General features: G+C 39.5%; 1 protein-coding gene across 1 annotated transcript in view; it reads left to right on the top strand.

Moving 5' to 3' along the window:
* The first annotated feature begins 2289 nt into the window (after positions 1-2289).
* Positions 2290-22184, top strand: part of PNOC (prepronociceptin) — a 47437-nt gene continuing 27542 nt past the window's right edge. Inside the window, exon 1 of the mRNA XM_026715984.2 lies at positions 2290-2398. The gene's annotated coding sequence lies outside the window, so the exon portion shown is untranslated. The remainder of the gene's footprint in view (positions 2399-22184) is intronic.

The following is a 22184-nucleotide window of genomic DNA, read 5'->3' on the forward strand; positions in this document are numbered from 1 at the left end:
TATACAGGTTTGCATGTCTACTTCAAATATGCAGTATTTCTAGAGCAGAGGCCTCCAACCTTGGCAACTTTAAGACTTGTGGACTTCAACTCCCAGAATTCTGGCTGGAGAATTCTGGGAGTTGAAGTCCACAAGTCTTAAAGTTGCCAAGATTGGAGACCTCTGTTCTAGAGTACAACCAGTATGATTGTACTGAGGGAGACGGAGATTTGTTAAATACAATAAATAAATAAATATGATAAATAAAAAATAAATGTTTCACAGAAGTTAAAGCATCTAGCTTTCCCCAACTGATTCATACCAAATATTTTAAATAACTGACATGATCAATGGGAATAGTAGTCCAAAACTCCTGGAGGCACCAAATCGAAGAAGCTAAAGTAAACAAAATCTAGCCCTTCTCAGCTACCTGTCCATGGTCCTGACCTTTGTGTGTGCGGGGGTTGTTTTCATGCTTCTCTGCCTGGGGAACTCAGAGCACTGACTTGAGAACTCCTGGAAGGAAGAAAACTAGGAACACTGTGATTTATTTCATGGTTCCCTTCTGGTTTCCCATCAGTGAGCCCATGAGTGGAAAACCTAAAAGATCCCTGACTATTTTCGTAACCCCTACAGCTACTTCAGATAGACCAGTCAGAATTTAGCAGTAAAATGGCAATGTTTCGTTGGATATTTTTTTTAAAGATGTGATTCCCTAAGATAAATATACTATATTTTTCATTTGACTTGATGTGCTGGTTTTTAATTTGATAAAAAAACTCAATTAAAGTTCCTCTTTCTAAAAACTGACAACCCACCAGTCTAAACATTTTTGTTCCATTCCTACCTGTGGCTTCATTCTGCTACTGTCATATCCATTGTGGCCTTCTGGTGCAAAAATAAGTAAAATAGATCCCTCAATCAGAAGAATATTATCAAACTGTGATTTTCTGCCCACTCACCTCTTTTTTGGGGGGGGCACTATATTGTATAATTTGGCACATGGGAGAAGAAAAAATGAAGGGGAGGATAAGAGCAATATGAAAAATACTTTACAAGTATGATGATTTAATATATGTTAGCAACAGAAGAGTGAGCTAAGAATGAGGTAAAACAGGAGACCAAAAGTTCTAGTCCTGCTGGTTGAGTAACCTTGGGCCAGTCATTCTCTCTCAGCCCTGGGAAGCAGGCAATGGCAAACTACTTTTGAAAACATTGCCAAGAAAACTGCAGGGACTTATCTAGGCAGTTGTCAGGAATCAAAATGAACTCAAAGGCAGAAAGAAGAAAGGAAAGGAAAGGAAAGGAAAGGAAAGGAAAGGAAAGGAAAGGAAAGGAAAGGAAAAAGGAAACGAAAAGAAAGGGAAGGGAAGGAGCTTGGTTAATGAACTAAATTATTAACAGGGGAAAAAACCAGGAAAATGTTCTTTTTGTAGTCTGTGGTTAGAACTGAGGTATAGCATATGCCTGAGACCACTTATTAGTATGTGAGTTAGATAGACTTTTTCTTTGTATTCAGAGATTTTCCATTCTGTTGTCCTCCGTGGATGAAGGGCACCAACAAGCACATTCTTCGGATGCAGAAGATGCCAGCTCTCCGTTCCTGGGTGACCCAGCCTGCCATCTCACGTCTTTGGAGTACCACAGAAATTCAGAAGTTTGTTTGCTGCCAGAATTTAACAGCAAATGACCCTTTTAATAATTATCCCTGGTTTTTATTCTTTCATTCTTTTAAGATTTTGAGAATGAAGTGGGGGAAATATTTCTTACTATTTCTTTTTTATCACATCCATTTTCATGTCACATCCACAAGCACAGTCACCTTATTGATTGCTGAATGCAACCTTTGGATGTAAAGATTTAAGGAAGGGTCTGAAAAACTGCCTGCCCCAGCCTAGCTTAAGAAACCATGTGCCTGGTCTAGGGCAGCTTCCAAGAGGTCTGCAAGCATCACATTCTATCCGGATGCCTCATCAGGGATGCTTGAGTGAGCCACTCTGTTATTATCCTTGCAGCCAGAGGTGTGAGAGTGTTATCTCTCAAACAAAGCGCTCAGCAAAAGCCTTGCATTAGGGCTGCCTATATGATTGTAGGGGATGGCATGAGAGGGATGTGTGTATGTGTGTGTGTGCGTGCACATGTGCCATTGTTTCAGTTGCTTGAAGTGTGACAAACACTTTCTGGGAAGGTTTCATTGGTGGGTGCCAAGGGGTATCCAGCTGTTAGGCAGTGTGTAAGTCAGGTGGCTTCTTCAGAGGGTTGGACTCACCGATAGACATGTTAATGGGCTGAGGAGGTGTGTGTGTGTGTGTCTCTCTCTGTGTGCCTTCCCTGTGCATATATAAGGGCCACGCTGACAGAGAAACAGTGCAAGGTTCGGACAGCGGAAGAAATCTTGGGATTCGGAGCGCACCGGCAGGTAGGTGGCTTCTCAGCCAAATTGTCAGCATGCTGCTGTGTTCTCTTTGTCTTGGGGTGCCTTTTAACAGCTTGGGAAATGAGTTTCGAGCACTGCAGGAGTCTGTTTCCCTAACCTAGCTCTTTGCAACTGGAAGATTTCAATGGGGTGGACTGGAAAAAGGGTGTTTGCTTGGGGTGTACGTGCACTTTTGGGGTTTTTTAATGACTTCCTCCTGTGTCAAATCCTTGTTTCATGGGGTTAAGCTTCTTCAATATATTTTGATTTGAGAATAGAGTTGAAAGAAAGCTGGCTAGCTGAGTGTGTCCTGCCCAGGTTGGTTCAAAAAGAATTTGTCTTTGTCAAATCAGTATTTCCTTTTGAAAAAAAAAAAAGTAGGAACCGGGATAAGGGAGCCATATAGAGAAATTTCATTAATTCCAACAGGGGGGCAAAATCTCTCTGTGTGCATTGAAATGTATTAAGTAGTAGTAGGCATTTGCTAATAATGTTTCTTGTGTTTTTTTTAAAGCAAGTGTTAAGTATTTATCTTGTCTCAGTCACCTTTTACTTTGCTGTTGCTCTTTTCTTCTCAGCTCCTACTAAACTATTTATTTTACAAAACATTTCATACTGAAAATCTGTTTTGAACTGATTAGAGAAAGCGTGTGATGCTTGCTTGCTTGCTTGGTCCCTTTTCCCTTGCTTCCTTCTCTTAAAATGGGATTAGAATGCCTCCGGGAAGATGCCTTTGTAGATTTGTTAGTACTAATCTCTCTTTGATACAGATTCCTTTTGTTTTTCAATATTATCATTTTTCTACAACAAATGTTTGCATCCTGCATGTGAACAAATTGTTACCTTCCTCTTCTCTCAAAACTTTGAAACTTTGGTATGGTTACTAAAGCTGTATTCCAAGAAGTGATTTAACTAGGAATGCAGCTTTTAAAAAAAAAAATGACAAAAAATAACACATCGCTACATAAAGACACTGTGTGGGCCCTTAGTGGTGTCTACAAGGCAAGGCAAAACTTCATTTGTGTCCTTTTTTCACATCTGATTTTTCTGGCAGAGTTTGTCTATATCTCAATCTCTTATCCTGGCTTGCAACTTTCCCTGCAATGTGTAATATAAGCAATTATTATCAGTTTTACGACATAGTGAGCCTTGGGTTGCTTAAATTTATGTTGGTTTCTAGAGAAATGTGTGGCAAATACAGATTCAGACTAATTTTCAGGACTCTGCAAAGACGCCCAAAGTGCAGACTGAATCCTCACATTCCTGAACTGCATTAAAATACATAGAAGTTTCAATGCTCTTACAGTGAAATGCAGCTCATGTTTATTATACTCTGAAGCCAATAAACCTTCCTTGCCCCCATACACATATAAACAAATATCTGGGTTTTTAACAGGAATTCGGTAATGCAATCTGAAATTTTTGAGGGCATCTCAGTACAGCATCTTTGAAATCATCATCGCCAACTTGCAGATAAATACATTGACATTTGACATGTTGATTGACTGTCTGACAGACAGGAAAGGTAATTGCAGTTGCACAGAAAGAAGAGAGAGAGATTAAACATAGCAAAATTTAACTGGCATCATCTAAACAACATTGTTGGACCATGCCCACCTATTAACAAAACCGTCTAATTTCTTTTTTAGTTCTAGTTCCATCTTCCACTTGTTTGGCATCTAAATAGAATGACTGCAATATGTATGTATATTTTGAAAGACATTGATATATTGTACATAAGAAAAGAAAAATACGTAATTCTAGAATTCAGGATTATTTTTCAAATGCAGTCCAATATCACTGAAGGCAGAATGATTTATTTCCAAGCATATCATTTTCAGACTGCATGGGTTTTTTTTTCCTGTGCTTAAAAAGAACTTATCTAGATCAAATTGAGTCACTTTTTAGGATAAACTGCATGCTGAATTCTTCCATATGGTCAAAGTACTTTAGGATTCTGGAAGAAAGGATCCTTTCAATGCTGCTTCCTGACCTCCCTTGTAATTAGGTGTATCAGCCCTTCAAGGTAGGCCAAGTCGTAAGGCAGGCACTGCAGGGATTCCAGGAAAACTACTATATTGTATCAGGGCAAAAAATAATAATAATAATAATAATAATAATAATAATAATAATAATAATAATAATAGTAGTAGTAGTAGTAGTAGTAGTAGTAGTAGTAGTAGAATCTTGAAAGCTTTTCTATGTTTCTTTCTGCTTCCTCTGATGGTAACCAAGATGGGGTTATTCTGAGTTTCTTTCTCACACTTACTTCAACCTCTGGACTGTGGGATCACTTCTCCAAGTCCCTTCTCAAGAGTTCTTTCATATTATGACATCTATAAATTCTTTCCCAGCATGTTGCTTCTGGTCCAAAGATTGCACTCATCATTAGTAGCTACAGTTGGACTCTTCCAACACAAACAGTCTTATCCCTTTTTTTGAATTGACTGATTATGTGTTATTTTAGCACATCCACATAGATTTTCACCAGGATGATTTGCCCCTAACCTGGTATTTCTGATCTTCCAACAGTGCACTCATCATGCTGTTGCTGAATTCATCCACCATCTTATTCCTTTTACTCTCAGTGTTCCATGCCAGCAAATTCTACAAGTCAGCTATACCCTGGATGAGGGAAAACTCTCTTTGGTCTTTCCTGAATCCCCCTGCCACCACCTTTATTAGTTGAAGTGATACACTTATTAATTGAGATGATAGAAAAATGTTCCTTTTCCCACTTTAGGTGCCTTTTCTGCACAATTTACAGCTCTAAAAGACAACATTGATTTGACAACATTGCATCGAAGAGCAGGCAAGCACTCAGAATTACTTTAAACATCAATTTAAATATGCTTCAGGGGTACAAATTATGACATGCCTAACCATTTAATTGCACCTGCCGTGCATGCAGGCTTTGTGTTTTCTGCCAATGAAAGAGGATAATGCTATCAGACGTTTGTGCACTGAATAAAAATCATGAAAGTCAAAGAGGCAGATTCTCATCAGACTAGGAATATATAGAATGCCCCACCAAATTTCTCTAACCTGGGTATACTCCAAGATGCATGGACCTCAACTTCCAGAATTATCCAGGCAACATGGACATTTATGAAAATTCTGGGGATTTAAGCCCATCTGTCTGTAAGGATCTCCCAGAGTGGTGTATACAATAAATAAAATAGGATCAGGCAGAAGGCAATGGAAAATGCCTAAGACCTTAGGGTGCAACTGCAATAAGCAATGGGTTAAAGAGGCCAAATAGTTTAAGCTGATGTAAGGGAATGTCCCCTGTTCTTAAGGTACAGTAAATTGTTGTCTCTATATTTGCCCGCCATGGCAATGTTTAAACAGTGCACTTATAACCAGGTCACTTAACTCATGATGCATTGTTTTCTTTGTGTCTTGGCTAATAGTCCTCTGGATTTTTGCAGCCCACATCCAATTTAAAAAAAAACCCTCTGAAGGATTGAGGCTACATGCAGCCAATCTTAACAAATAGCCTTCTAGATCATTACAAATGAATATCTTTTTAGTGAAACATTCACTTCCAGGAAAGCAGGAATCCACACGTTGTCCACTTTATTACCACCTCAATTTCATAATCCAGTTCAGCTCCTCTCACAATCTTTATACAATTTCAGCCATCCACGGGTCTCCAACTCCTTCAGTTGCCTTTGCCCATTCTTTCTTATTGCCCCCTTGTACCTGCAATCACTCTCTAAGCACCCCGTGTTATCCCTTGTAATTTTAAGTCCCCAGGAAAAGATATTTTGGTACAACCACGTCACTCTCATCACTTGCTAAAGGGATGTGTAATTGAACCAAGCACGCAATTCTTTCAGCTGACGCTGGTTTCATCTTCCTCCCCTCCCTGTGAAGTTTTTTCCTCTACTCAAATAAATTAGTATTGATTTGGTTTGTAATCTCTTTTTTCAAATAGGCCAGTGTGGTCCCCTACTTTTCCAGTGTCATCTTCGCAATAGCCCTGTATAGTAGGGTTAGTGAGACACAATGTGTGTGTGTGGAGAGAGGAGAGAAGAAAGGGGGGGAGGGGGGAGAGAGAGAGGGAGGGAGGGAGGGAGGGAGAGAGAGAGAGAGAGAGAGAGAGAGAGAGAGAGAAACTTCCTGGCTTAGCAAGTAGTTGAACCATGGTTTCCATAATTATAGTCTAACTCTTTAATTGTTATATCCTAGTTAAGGACTAGTTTTGAATTTCTACAAAATGTAATATATGTAAATGAACTATATGTAGAATAAGAATTATGTGCACCTGTCTCGCTCAAAAATGTACTGTATATAATTATAGGAAAAATATAAAAAAAAAACCCACACTATCTCTTTTTCCATCTTATAAAGAAAATTATGTCTTTTTTTCTTTGGTATTATGCCTTCAGCTGAAGGCACTTTTCAGAGGCAAAAAAGTTTTTAAAGGGAGGGCCAAAAATAGTTCAGAGGCTGCTTCTTTGAGGGTGGATGAACAGATGTGAGTGAAAAAAACAGAGCGCATTTCTAAGTTACACTGAGTTCCTTCGTAGGAAAAAATCTTTTGCAATCAAAAAGACTCAATATGCAACACCAGTGTGCACTAATCAACGTTTCCCTTGGATACTGGGAAAAATGCTGTTGTATGGGCTGAGAATTTAGATAAGTTGAAATCCAACTAACCTAGAGGGCATCAAATTATGAAAAACTGCTCTCACCAAAGGGACTAACAATTTTAACAGTGTTACTCTTATTTGCGGGGCCATTCATTGGGAGGGGGATGAAGGCAAGATGTTGGCTTCATGCAACTGAATCCTTCACCTTGCTGGTTTTTTATATATATATATGCAAAGTCACTGGTGTGCTTTTCCATGAAGTGTTCCTGTCATTCCTTCTATACAAACCAGAAACAAAGACAAGGAGAAACATTTACCCTGAGGATTTGAATTCATAACAGTGGAAAGGGGGCTGTTAATGTCAATTCTAGTTCATGTCCACAGGTCAAAACTGCAATATTCCTAAGTAAGACTAGTAAAGATTCCAGTCTGGGCTAGATCTCCCATCTCCAGGCCTGGATCTCCAGTCTCCTAGCCTGGAGATTCCAATCTCCAGGCTAGATAAACCAGGCTTGACTTGGTTTAAAGGAGCTTTCAAATTGCTGGGTGAGGCAGAGGCAAAAAGGAACCAGAAAGACCATGTTAGAGTCAAAGGTCAGAAATTTAAATCATTATTCCTCTCTTCCATAGTTGGGTTCACCTTAAGAACTGGACTTAAGAAACAATTCAGAAAAATGTCTGAAAAGTTCTTAAAACAAATGCTTAGTTTCTAGTATCTCCAGGTCAGTTCAATAATTCTCCAGTTATGGATATTGAATAGATCTAGGAAATATATCAGCCTAGATCATGGGTATCAAACTCACAGCATCACACTGCCATCACTTGATGTTTCATGACTTTTTCCCATTCACGGAACTGGGGTAGGCGTAGCCCAGTGGTGGGATTCAATTTTTTTTATTACCGGTTCTGTGGGCGTGGCTTAGTGGGCATGGCATGTCTTGGTGGGTGTGGCTTGGTCAGCAGGGCAGGAGAAGGATACTGTAAAATCTTCGTTCCCTCCCCACCCTGGTAACCTGCTTTCCAGCTCCATTCTCCTGTGCAGGGCAACAAAAGAAGACCCAGCCAATCTGCTGGGACTCAGGAGGCAGAGAATAGTTGGGCATGGGGCCAGTCAGAGGTGGCATTTGCCGGTTCTCCAAACTGCTCAAAATTTCCACTACCGGTTCTCCAGAACTGGTCAGAACCTGCTGAATACCACCTCTGGCGTGGCCTGTGTATGTGAGGCATCCAGCCCATGGGCTGTCAGTTTGTCACCCCTGGAGATGCTCTCCCAGCCCTTAATATTTGCATAGAATTCAGAACATGCAAAGCACTTACTCTGTAAAGTAAATCAGATGGTATTACTGTACTCTATACTGCAAATGGAAAGTAAGACTAAGAGACTAATTTCTACATAATGAGATTGAAGTAAGTAGGAGTCAAACTAGGGGCTTCCTATTTCCAAAACCAGGCTCTTATTCTACTTCCTAGCAGGATTCCTACAACACCTGGTATGCTTAGTTTTGACTTAGTGTGAATTCTCCATTCCTGGTAAGCAAGTCATGCTCAGTAGCTTAATGTGCTACGTGAACCTAGTCAGTACTTATTTCTTTAATAAATCATGGCTAAGCAAACCATAGTTTAATATGTGGAATAAATAGAATTAGTATTAAAGCAACTTCCAATCTATTAAGACGTGGGTTAGCTAGAACACATCTGCAATAGCTGGTTGACAGTTGTAAGTTCAGCATCTTAGCAACAGTCGCATTGCCCAGATGATGCAGTAGCCTAAGCGGCTACAAAAACAAAAACTGTTTTGCTGAAAACTGGGGATATTAACAAGTATCATTTCAATGCCCCTTTTTATTGTTTGACATAAATTTTGGGTGCACCAAAAAAAATCTGGACAAAGAAACAAAGGCAGCAGTGTTCCTTCACTTTTGTCCTATCTTATTTGTCCAAACTGTAAACTAACAGGCTAAGACTTTCCTAGGCATTGTTGAAGAATCTGACTCACCAGTAATTGTAAAAGGGCATGTTACAATCTGGCTGTGGAATGAAATGGAAGAGTACACATCAGGAAGGAAATTTGATTGCTGAAAAAGAACTGCAAAGTCCTAGATCCTCTTACTCCTCTCTTAAATTTCAAAGAGTCTAGCTAGGAACTATAATGAAGGAACAGTCTTACTTTGGATTTTAATTTATGCTCCGTGGGCCTTCCATTATAGAGAATTGAGGATCTGGATAGTACTTTGTTCGCAATGCTTGAAAAGTGTTAATTGGCCTTCCCAGACATGGACTCCTGAATGCCTGAAAGTGATTCCATGTGAATGCTAAAAATTGTCAGCAAGACCCTATTGTGCAGCTGAAATTTTGACATTCAATGTCTTAAACAGCTTGATTGTGACTATTTAATGGTTTTTGATACCATGACAAATAAACTGCGCTTTTCCTCCAAATTTGTTTTTACTCTGAGTGCAAGTTTGTTCCTTCATAAGCTTAGGTGATATTTTTTTTTTATAAACTGGTTTGCATGATTTTTTTTTCCCAAAATGACTTGTTGCAAACTGCCTGAACACCTAACAACTAGGAAAATGTGATACACTCTCCAGTGACAATAATCACAAGAAGACTGTTTTCACATGGAAAAATCACTACACAGTTACATTTATCTTTAATGCAAATATCAGACTTACAAACCTTGCTTTGGCAATTCCTTCCTCATTTGTACTTTGTCCTGCTGTGTCTATGATGAAGGTCAGAAAAGTGAGGCTCAAGAATCAGCCCAAGGTTTGAGGTGATTGGAAATAATTTTGCGAAAGTGGACTTTGAGAGGTAAAAAAAAAAAAAGATTGATGGAAAAAGGCAATGCTTTTAGCATTTTAGACACCCCCATAGGAGCTCACTCAACTTGATTTAGTTAATGCTGGCATTTAGACTGAAGAATGCAAGTGTTGAAAGGGGTTAGAACAGCATTTGGTACTTGCAAAGCAATTGTTGTGAATATGTTCAAACCATTCAAATTGATTTACTTCGTATGCTTTAATCTTCCTTGTATTCCTGGGGAATTAGAAGGAGTGGAAATGATCAAAAGCACTAACCAAGTAAGCTGTTTCTATTCTTCTAAAGCATTTACTTACAAGCTGAATTGGAATTCAATTGACCTGTTAGAAACAAATTATCTCTCCTTGGAGATTTGCCCAAATCAAAGACTGGGTTTCCTCTTTAGGAAGTAGCATAGCAACTGCAGTTTTGCACACTTTTGCATACTTTTACTAACAAGAGAAACCTAAAGTCCTACTGATATGCTAAAGAATCCTTTCTCTCTCTCTATTAAATGTGTTTAGATTTGCAGCTTGTACTATTTTTATTCCAGGGCGGTCCTTTGGTGATCGCAGATAAGATGAGATGAAGATTTAATTGCTACAATCATAATTTGCTCCACAATTTCAGGATGAGGCATTATACATTATAAACAGACCTTTTCTGTTCTCCAAGTAAAGGAGGAGATTATAGCACAAGGGTAGAAAATGAAGCGTTGCTTTTTGAAGTCTTAGAAAGATGGGCATTTGAAGAACATCTGTTGAAGAGCCAACAGCTTGGTTAAGCTCCATTTTATCTTCTTTGGATAAGTCCTTACATAGCCTTAGTAACCTAAACCTGAGTTGATCAATGGGAATGGCAAAACAGTGTTCCTATAAATATTATTACTCTCACACCACATGTGGGAAAGTGAGGGGGGTTCTCTTCTTACAATGGGTATTGCACCTTATGTGGTAGTTTATACATATTGGATTTTTCTTAAACTAAGAAAAAATATTACCTGGTAGCAGGTAGCTGAAAAGGCAAATCAAACTGGAACTACACAATTCATGGATAGGAGCCCCCTCCCTGGGCTAAACACTAAATAGAGAAGTTCAAATAAAGCCAAACCATCAGATGGCAGGGGGGATACCATTTCTGTACTGCTGCTAACATAACTACAGAAGTGTGTCTACGAATTTATTCAGAATTGTCTTTTTGGATTATATAACTGATACGTATATCTATTCTGATATTTTAAAAACCATGCTTCTCATCCATAATGTTTATCACATTACCAATTATGCTAACAAACATGCTAGCTTTGCATGCGTCCAGGAGATGAGTAGTTTCAGTTGGCCCAGTCCTGGTCACATTTTTATGCGTGTGCAAATCTATAGCTAAAAAGCTTCTCTATAAAGTAGGGATCCCCAAACTCTGGGCCATGGACCAGTATCGATCTGTGGCCTGTTAGGAACCAGCTGCAAAATGAAAGTGAGTGGTGTGTGAGCAAGCAAAACCGAAACTACACCCCACCCTGGGCTATGGAAAAATTGTCTTCCACAAAACTGGTCCCTCGTGCCAAAAAGGTTGGGGACTGTTGCAATAAAAGAAAGGCTTGTAGAGATCCATGTAATGCACTGCATTGGTCTGGGGCCTGGAAAATTCAGGTTCAAATCTGTCTTCAGCTATGGCTGCTCACTGGATGACTGTAGATCAGTCTTTATCTTTTGGTTAAACCTACCTAACAGGGCATTTGTTGTAAAGATTAATTGGTGGAGGAAGAAATATCATGAAAATCAATTTGAGCTCTTCTGAAGGGAAAGATAAATTTACCCTTGATTGGTAGTCATCTCTTCCCATCTACATGGACAAAACTATCCAATTTTCTTGGCAATAATACAAAAGTAGTGAAGTCACTGTGGAGAGACAAAAATACAGGAAAGTGTACCTATTATGCTCTAGGAAGAATGTGTGTTCATTGATCACAGTTACTCAACATAAACCCAGAGGGCATTAATTGAAGCAAGAGTGCCAAAGATCACAGCACTGGATAGCTGTTTCTGTGATTGCATTTTTTAGTCATCTATTTCAACAGGAGTAATTCCCAAGTAAGTGCATTGGATTGCAAATAAGGAGTATAATTGTATGAATGTCTAGTCAGAAATAAGGGTTGTTTAGGCTTACTCAGATGATGGAAATCTGGCAGTAGATAAGGCTTATCTGTGCTCAGACAACCGGTTAAGCCATTGCAGAATGTTAATAAGCTGCACATAAAAGGGGATGAGATAGCACCGCAGTGCAGTTTCGTTGTATTTTATTGGCCATGCTTGCATGACATGCCAAAACACAGATTAACTAGCCACATTTGAGGCTTGGGACTTGGAGGAAACCTCCCAGCCTAGCCTGGCCAACCATGGCTAGTTTACAGTTCAGTGTTTGGCACCAACTCAGAAAATCGAGTTAACTGGTAATGTGAGGATCAGTTAAGCATAGCTAAACATGCTGTAAAAACACAGCTTCATAGCATAGGCACAGTTAGCCATCTACCTTTAAAAGATTGGGCCCAGTTTCAAGAAGTTTACAGAGGCTTGCAAGCTGTAGCCAAATAGCCCAGATCTTTTGTCTCAGCTAAATAGTCTTCACAGATTGTAGGATCCCAAGCAGAAAGCAATGCTTCAATTTCAGATTGATTACAGTGGCACAGTTATTTCTGAAGTAGCTGGCAAAATGGAATAGCTGGCATAACCATGAAAATTATTCCCAGAAATCTGCTTTGGTCCAGCCTAACTTGGGTGGTGGTGATTTCCAATTATTTTTCTTAAGTAGAGGGCTGGTGAATATCTGAGCTGCAATTCCAGTCCCCTCATTGTTACACTGCTAGCGTTAACTTGTCTGCTGAAATGTAATTAAAGAAGTCTGTGAATAGTAGGCAACGTATTTCATAATAACTGTGAGGGAGGGCTGGGCTGTGGGGAACCATATTATATTTTACACCTGTATTTTCTGAAAAGGTATTCCTCATGGTCCATCATGAAATATTATGCACATAAGAAATGTTAATGTAAATGGCAGATTTGCATGGAATTGGTGAGAAGAATGCATTATTAAATTAGACACACTCTATGGACCTAGCCCAGTCCACATGGTCATTCCTACACCAGCTCCATTGAATAAATCAAGCTCCCATTCAGTTCAGTAGAATTTTAAAAGAATAAGTTTCTGGGACCAGAACAGCTGGGGACAAGTTGTCTCTCTGTAGCATTTCACAATCCCTGTGATTAACCACCCTATGCCAATATTTTAGTGTAGTTTATTTAAATCCAGCAATTATAGTTAATTTAGGTTTGGTGTGCTGTTCAAAACTCAAGCAATTATATTAGGTAAAATAATGTTAAGAAACATGGGTTTGCATCGCATGTCCTTCTGACAGTCTCCATCCAGCTTCATCAACACCCTCACCTTTTGCTATAGGCTTTTATGCCAGATACATAGAACAAATAGCAAAAATCAATTTATTGCTAGAATATCAGGAGGACCTTACTGTACAGAATTGGATACCATACTGGCAAGTATTCAAATGTAATAGAATGAGGAGCCTGTGACCCTCCAGATGTTGCTGAACAGAACTGCAACCTCCAACTTTATTAATTAACTATTTGTCATGCTCACTTCCACACAAACTTGGAGTTCAGCACCTTCTGAACAGCTTCAGATTGAAGATTAGATTAGAAGAGGAATGAAATAAGCCCTAGGGAAAGTTTCAAGGAAATTTACAGAAATCCGTTGTCACAGTTCCGAGCCCCATCCTGCATAGGAAGAGACCAAAACGATCCAGGCAGTCACAGTCACAATCACCTTTAATCAGTAATAGAGTCTCGGCACGGTGTGCAATGAAATTAAAGTTAGCACTGTAGCGTTCTGCCTGCCAACTGATTAAGAGGCCTCAGGCTGCCCAGCCCCTTGCAGGGAGTTCATTAGGGCCTGGAATTACTCTTCTGCATTCCCTTCAAGGCCGCCACTGTTCCGGGCCGGACTCTATCACTGCTGCTTCCTGTTTGCATGGTGCCCTCATCTGAACCCCTCCATGAGTCTTTTATTACCCCTTCCATGATCTCTCCTCACTATCTCGCACCAGTAGTTCATCTTCAGCAACTATTATCCCAAAAGCTTTTCCACAAAGTTTTATTTATATCCCTGTGCACAAATGCCTGTGTATTTGTTGTTTTCTAGGTATAGAACTTTGAACTTATCTGAGTTACATTTCATGCCATTATTTTTAGCCCATTTTTTCGAACCCACGAAGAACATTATGAGTACTATCTGTGTTCTCTAAGGTATTCGTTATCCCACTCAATTTTATGTCACCATGAAAGTATTCCCTCCAACTCTTTATCCAAGCCATCAATAAAAACATAATAGAGAACCTTGGCTGATCATTACCCCACACCCCCATTTGAGTCTTCAATCTCATGTGAAATAATTGAAGGGCACCCTGAATACATTTTTTTGTGACAGCTGGGTATATATTTACTTGTAGTACTGTCCTACCTATAAGTGCTAATCAGAATGGAATGGGATACCTTCTCGGGTGCTTTATTGAAGTCAAAATATGATGTGTGCAGGTGTGTGAGAGAATTATATTGATCTTGCACACAACCCAGATTCTTTTCTATAAGGTAATATATAAATGTTGCTAGATAAATGATACCTGAACACACAGGAGATAACATTGGTCTTACAAGATTTGTTACTGACAAATCTATGTTGACTTCCAGTAATTTTCTTCAATGTGCTTATTGATAGTCTCATTATAATCGGCTTTAGAATCTACGCAGGCATTGATGTGGGCTGGTTGGTTTGATGGATTTTTTTCCCCTCCATTTTGAACCTAGGAGACATTCAGCTTCTGAAGGCTTTCAATGCTTTCATCACAATAAATAGTATCACAGTGTCATGGTGCAATTTCCACTTCTGTGAAGCACATCACAATGCACTTAGAAAGGATGTGAGGCTTGCATCACAATGATGCAATTACATCAGTCTGACTCCCTTTATCTCTCCCCACCTAATAGATGCTGCTGTGGATTTAAAGATAGACATTTACAGCAAAGACATTTGCTTTCCAGATAGTGCCAAGATTTCTTAAAGAAATTTACATAAGGAGTTGGTTAGAAAATTAACTTCGAGATCCTAGGGTGTGCAGTCATTTGAAGTAAAGAAATACGCTTTGATCCTGTTTGTTCTCATCTCAATCCAGCCCTTCATTTTGCACTTCGCAATTTCTTGGTGCAAGACATAACTTTTTGTTGGAGATGAGAGAACAACAAATTAGATAGAATAGCTCTGCCTTTTCTTGATTGCTTTTGAACATTTTTCCATTTTTATTCACTAGATATTTTTTTGTCTTAAACCCAACTGAATAAGCCATTTTTGTTATTCCTAGCATCCTTTGCTAACTTGTCTCAGTCTGAATTTTCTTGACACCAGTTCTACAGTTCTGAACTACCTATGCATATTATTCCTTTGCAAGTCTCCTCATTCAGAGCCATTGTAACATTGAACAGTTGCTGAATGAGTAGTCATTAATAAGTCATCTTTTTCTCATTCTTAGCCTAGTCAAACTGGGTTTTTCCAATATGACATAGAATTAATGTCTTCTACCTTTCCCTGTTGTAAGTCTTGTCATCTATACAATTTGTGTGAATTTAACAGCAATTGCTGCAGTGGCTGGAATCTGCCCAGCTCCTATTGGCTATTTTCACTGCTGTGAACACAGCTATTCTGTCACTGCAACTTCCCTGAATGACCTTTTTGGGTTTCTGCTGGAATGAGATAACACTTGGAGAGAAACAAGGCCACTATCTCTAGAATTGGTAGCCCAGGATGTCACTATAACAACCTATCTGTCTGTAAGACCTTGCTGTGTAGTTTTCTCTAGAGGGTTTGGCACTGCTTTAAGAATTTAGAGTTCTGCTTTGCCTGGTATCATCAAAGTACCAGCAGATTGGTAAAGAAAGTAATCGCTCAGGGTCTTTCTAAAGTGACCTGTCAATGCTCTGGGATGTGCACCATTTTCCTATATGGGTCTGAAAAGCAGTTATATCAGCATCATTATTCTCTATCACAGTACATGCTCTGGTGATACATTGGCTTCCCATAAAGGCTTGAAGACCTGGTTATTCCCCCAGCACTGGAATTGTCAGATGCAAAGAAGTAGGACCATTTGTAAAGTTATAGCATAGAAGCTTTATCCAAATCTGGTTAACCAAATTTCAACATTAAACTGGTGTCAGATAAGGGTCAACAGAATTCAGGAGGCATAGGACTTGGAGCGCTTCTGGGAACACAACAGTTCTAAACTGAAGATGCACTTAACTCTGCCTCCCTAGCTTTGCCTGCTCTTCTTCTACAGGACCAGAGCATTAATGAGCTTGTATTGTCATGGATTTGGGACTGAAATATACCTGTGCCTTGGCCTTGGTTGTGCTATATTGTGGCATGTTTCTGTGTTTTTGTCTTTGATTATGTTGTTTTGAGATTTTTAATCAAATGCTAGCCACCCAGAGTTGCTATTTGCAGATTAAATGGCCACGTAAATCATATACATAGCTATCTATGAACATATGCCCCCTCTCTCAGTCTAAGTTAAGGAAAACAAGTATATTCCTTGCTTGGGCAGTGATAGGAATGTTGCCCTGTGAGAAATATGACTCCCTGGATTTCAGATCCTCCAGCAATCATGACCCAATGGGCAGGAGAGGTAGCTACAGGGGTGAAATTCAACCACCTCGCACCACCTTGGGAGAGGTGGTAGGGACAATTTGAATCAGTTAGCCCTGCCCAAGCCTGCCTGCCTTCTTCCTTTTAGAGATTGAGTCCCACCAAGCCACACCCCACCAAGCCATGCCCACCAAGCCATGCCCACAGAGTTGTTAGAGAAATTTTTTGAATTTCATCCCTGAGTAGCTATAATTGTGTGAGAAGCTCTCACAGGGATCAGTAGCACTGTATTAGAGGTGCCCAGTTGGTATTGCTATCTGGAGACTTTGAGAGACTGGAAGGAAAAAGGCTCATACTAAACCCTTACAAGAGAAAATTGCTGTACATCTATAGATATCAGGGTTAGCTAATGGTGTCAGAATTAATAATTAATTTTGATATAATAATGCTTCTCCTGAAAAAGCTGGTCTGTCACTTGGGGAATCTTCCTAGAATCAGGGTTCCTGCCTGAGCAGCAGGTGGAGACCAGAGGTGGTATTCAGCAGGTTCTGACCAGTTCTGGAGAACTGTAGCAGAAAATTTGAGTAGTTCGGAGAACCAGCAAATACCACTTTTGACTGGAGATTTTACAGTATTCTTCCCCTGCCACGCTCACTAAGCCATGCCCACAGAACCAGTAGTAAAAAAAAATTGAATCCCACCACTGGTGGAGGCCATGATCCAGAATACATTTATCCAGCTTTGCCTTATTGGACTAGAATGCTCTAGCAACTATAATATATAGCAATGGCACTTAGTCTTATATACTGCTTCACAGTGCTTTTACAGCTCTCTCTAAGCGGTTTACAGAGCCAGTCAATTGCCCCCAACAATCTGAGTCCTCGTTTTAACTACCTCAGAAGGATGGAAGGCTCAGTCAATCCTGAGCCTGGTGAGACTCGAACTGACAAATTGCAGGCAGCCGGCAGGCAGCAGAAGTAGCCTACAGTACTGCATTCTAACCACTGCACCATGGTGGCTCTTATATATGCTCTAATAACTTTGCAGGTTGAGTGGTGGAAATGAGCTTTATGTGGGGCTACTTTTGAAGATGACCTAGAAGCTGTAATGATACAAAATAACACAACCAAACTTATACTGCAAAGTTATGGCTATCTTGAGGTAGATGCATCAGCTACTGTTAAGCTTCTAGGCCCAATTCAAAAGCAGGGGTGGGATGCTACTGGTTCTGCCTGGCTCTATAGAACCAGTAGCTCTGAAGAACAGAACCGGTTCTGTGTTTGCTGCTGTTCAGCCCACCCACCCGAGCTCTTACCTGTCGTTTATTTCCTGCTTTTCAACCTCAGCTGCTTTGCGTGGCACAGCTGAGGTTGAAAAAGCAGGGGAAAAGAGGCTTTTCAAACACTGCGCACCTGCGTGCAGTGCTTTTCAGTTGTCCAGGCAGCACAGCCTAAGGTTATTTTATACGTGTGCGCAGTGTAATCACCGAACCGGTAGTAATGCTGGTTGAATCCCACCCCTGATTCAAAGTACCTGTTATATCTTTAGAGTCCTATATTGTGGTGGTGGGATTTGTATGTGTTTGTTTTGTTTTGTTTTGGTGTTTCTTCCACTCTCTGAAGGAGAAATGTATCCACATGATAAGTCTGGACTTTCTTGGAAGGACCATTTTTGGTAGTTAGTCTACTAATAAATGCCTCCCAGCGCTATAATTTCATCCTTCTTCGAGACATCTGCAGTTTGTTTTTGTAAATCCACATCTTCTGCTTGATTGGGCAGACTGGAGTAGATATCACAACGGTATTGATTTTATTTATTTCTGCACTAATTTTCACCCAAATACTATCTGCAGAATTACCAGGCTTGTTCATTTGCTTTCTGAGTAGGAACAGAAATTTTAACATGCAATGCTATCCTGCCTCCATTTCTTATGCTTCTGTTTTTTTGTGAATACAATATGTCCTTTTGTTGGTATATTTCAGTCATGGGAATATCCCAATCAACTCCAAATGCTTTTTGATAATGTGGCTTTGTTGGAACCTGCTCCCAATCCAGTGTCCTTCCAATATATTAGATTACAACAATCTAACCCAGGGCTGTCAAACTTGCGGCCTGCAGGCCAGATGCATCATGCGCTAGCCTCACCCACGCCCAGTTTAGCAAAGGGGAGGAAGTTCTGATATGCTGCTGTGACAATGTGAGTTTGATACCCCTGATCTAACGATTCTAAGGATGCATCTATAGAACGATTTCTTCAGACTATAGGTTCTCAGGGCAATTTGCAAAAGCAGAATTTTAAAGCAACAAATGACTACAGCAAAACCAAAGTTAATATACCTTAGGAGTCGTTATCATAGTCTCAGTAGAGCATAACAGTAGGCTACACTGTTAACTTGTATTAAAGACATGGGAACTCCATCAGTAAGAAAGGTGGCAAATTGAACGCACCTGATGGACTTCAAACAAATGTCCACATGAGGTGCTTCCTAGGTTCTTCAGCATTTCTAGCAAGTTTATTGATCTTTATCCAATTGGCATTTATTCTCCCCCCTAATTATATTAACTGCAAGAAAGTCAGTTCAATAATTACCGCCAAATCCTTTCTAATCTATTTTAATCAAATCTATCCAACTAACTCTTCCTATTACAGTATGTGTCTCCCTTAGCCCAAAAGTTTGGGATAATCAAAGAATTATGATAGCCTAATCATCAATGATTAAATAATCCACTCAAAGACTTCAAAAGTCCAGAAAACCATCCAATAACATCAAGGAGTTAATTTTTGTATCTTTTTGCTGCCATTTAGTAAGCTGCCAGATGTTACAGTTCAGGCATAGGAGCCTTGCCTTATAGCAATCTGATGGTTTCCAATTATGTTGGAATAATAAATCTTAAGAGTGCCCTAGGCAGCATAACCAAAAAAGAAACTGGCTATAGGAAAACTGGTTTGACCACAACATTCTCCCTGGTATTTACCAAAATGTTCAAGTCACTTAAACTATTACTACAAAATTTCAAGTCTTAAGAAAAAGGAGATTCCAAATCTGACTTTTGTTTTTTAAAAAGTGGGGAGATAATTTTCTTTCCACACTTACTCTGTTTCTTATTTTGGTAAAGAAAATTGAAAACCGGGTCACTGAATTATGGCACATTGCCACCACATCTTGGCAGAGCAGTCTGGACAGTTTTGGAAGGGCATGCAGTCTGTGAGTCAGAGGCTGCTCATCCGTATTTATAATTGCAAGGGAAGCTTAGATACTAAATTCTATAAGCTTCTCCTCATGGGATGCTTAGAGGTTGGACCAGAATACCCCAGTAGACGTTACCTTTTAGGAATGCCAGAGACCCTTTTTTATTAAGGTGTTCTGCAACATTTCAAAGGAGATCTATAGGTAATTGAACAGAGACCCCCTCATGTGGAAGTAGTTTGGAGATATAAAATATCCCATTGTTGAGAATTAAATTATCTATTGGGACCTGTTACATATTCAGTTCAATGAACCTCCTTGGAAATATTATCTTGCTTTTTTCGTTTATCGGCAGATAATAGTCCTGCTTATTATCTCTTTGCATCAATTCAGTTAAAGGGAATTGGGTAGGTTTTAGTTGTATTTTTTATTGTTCTCCGTTCAAACATTTCACGTGTGCCCAAAACTAGGAGTTCCAACTTAGCTTTAACTCACAAGCAAATGATGATGTTGTTGATGATGACGATTAAAATCAGTTAGAACCCAGATTGTCAACATTCTCATTTATAATTCATCTTTTACTTGAGCTGCCATTTACAAATTGCTTTGCCTCTCTGGATCATTCCAGTTGTTGTCAAAACAATTATTTCTTTTGGCATGTAAGTGGGAGATGCAATTGATTCTTTTTTAGAAAAGATTTAACTTATGAGTAATGCTGAATTTTAATGAAGTGGAAGAAGAATCAAATGTACAATACAGTGCCTGATGATGTAGAGAAAGTGGATAGAAGTGGAGCAACAGATATTAATTAGAAAGAGAATGTAAACTTTGCAATCCTTATGATGGGTTGATGAGTCCCAATGTTGACAGTTTTATAAGATTTGCAGGCTGGGACCAACCCTAGCATCAGGCAGAATGAAGCAGCCCACTCCAATGGTGGATAGAGAAGAATACTATCTCAGAATCACCACCCACCTACCCACCCCACTCACTGTACATCTCCCAGTCTCTTAATCTGGATAGCCAACTCCTTTACTGGATGTCACTAAAACTCCTTCACAGCAAGGCACTGAGATGGACACCTGGCTTTCTAGAGTGGCGATATCTCTCTGGTATTTGCCTATGATGATTCTCAAATCAAGACTTCAAAATTATTTTTTTTCAATTTGAGGAAAAACAATTTTCTTTTAAAATTCCTCCATAGGAAGAATTCAATAAGTGTGGTTTTTAAGCAGTTTATTTACAGTGTGGCCAGATCGTATTTTTTCCTTTCTTTCTGGCAATCAGGATTCTCACGCTTCAATTCAATCCCAAGTGGAACCATCATAAGGAAACTCTTCCCATGCTTCTCCAGGAGAAGCTGAGAGAAATCATCTACCCAATTTCTTTGCCTGCAGATATGATAGAGAATCTTTAAGGATCATTTGTGTCCTATTATTGACAGGTATCAATTACAATGGCTATATCTTCACTCCAGGAATAGAAGTAGCATGCTTCTCCATACTAGTTGTTAAGGAACTAGGTTAAGCAATAACGTGTTATTGTCCTCAGGTGCAAGGAAAGCCAAGTTCAAGATTATCTTCACCTATGGAAATTCACAAGATGATTTTAGACTAGTCACTCTTTCTTAATCCAGCCCAAGATTGTTGTTATGGGATCAAATAAAAGATGATCCCACTATGAGCTTCCAGAAAACTAGTGGATATATAATAAATATCTAAAATCCTGTTGGCCAATATTGAAGGTGAATGTGTGACTGGCTTAGTCTTTAATTTTATTTGGCACAAGTATGGTTTTTATTAGTTTTATCCTGTGTTTTGGATTTAAAAAGATACATGTGTTTTGGAGGCACAACCTGGATGTGACTGTAGTTCCATTATGGAAGTACTTAAACCAAGCAAATAATTATGAGAGCTGTGGAGGCTACTCACCATCCCCACCATTTTGAGTTAATAAATACATCACAACTGAAATTTAACCTCTAAAACAAATACTGCAAAATAAAGTTGGTATACAAACTGGGGCTTGTCCTGGATTCATGGCTCCTGGTCAATGAGCTGGTGGCAACTAATGGCCAGAAGGGTCTTTGCACAATTGTACTTGTTCTAGTCCACCAGTAGTACCTGTTCCTAAATCAGGATGTTCTGCTCATAGTCACTCATGCCTTAATCACCTTCTGAATGCACTTCAAGGATGCAAGTTAAGGTACTGATTGTGACCTTCAAAGCCCTACTTGGCACAGAGCTAGAATACTTGGGGGACCACCTATTCCCATTTATTTCCCCCTGTCCCAGCAGATCTGGCAGAGTGGGGAAGAGTGAAGCACTATTTTACCTGGTGAGTCCTAGGAAGCATGCCTTCTCTTGTCAAGGCCTATGGAAGGAACTTCTCCTAGATATGGATAGTCCCATCCCTAGAGTTCTTTTGAAGGTCTGGGTCTTCTGCAGAAATTTGGGGCCACGATGTCACTTATTGGAGTTTTGGTGTGAATGTATATAT

The sequence above is a fragment of the Pseudonaja textilis genome, chromosome 1 (genome assembly GCF_049901715.1).
Source record: "Pseudonaja textilis isolate UNSWEBS1 chromosome 1, rPseTex1.2, whole genome shotgun sequence".
NCBI classification, from domain to species: Eukaryota; Metazoa; Chordata; class Lepidosauria; order Squamata; family Elapidae; genus Pseudonaja; species Pseudonaja textilis.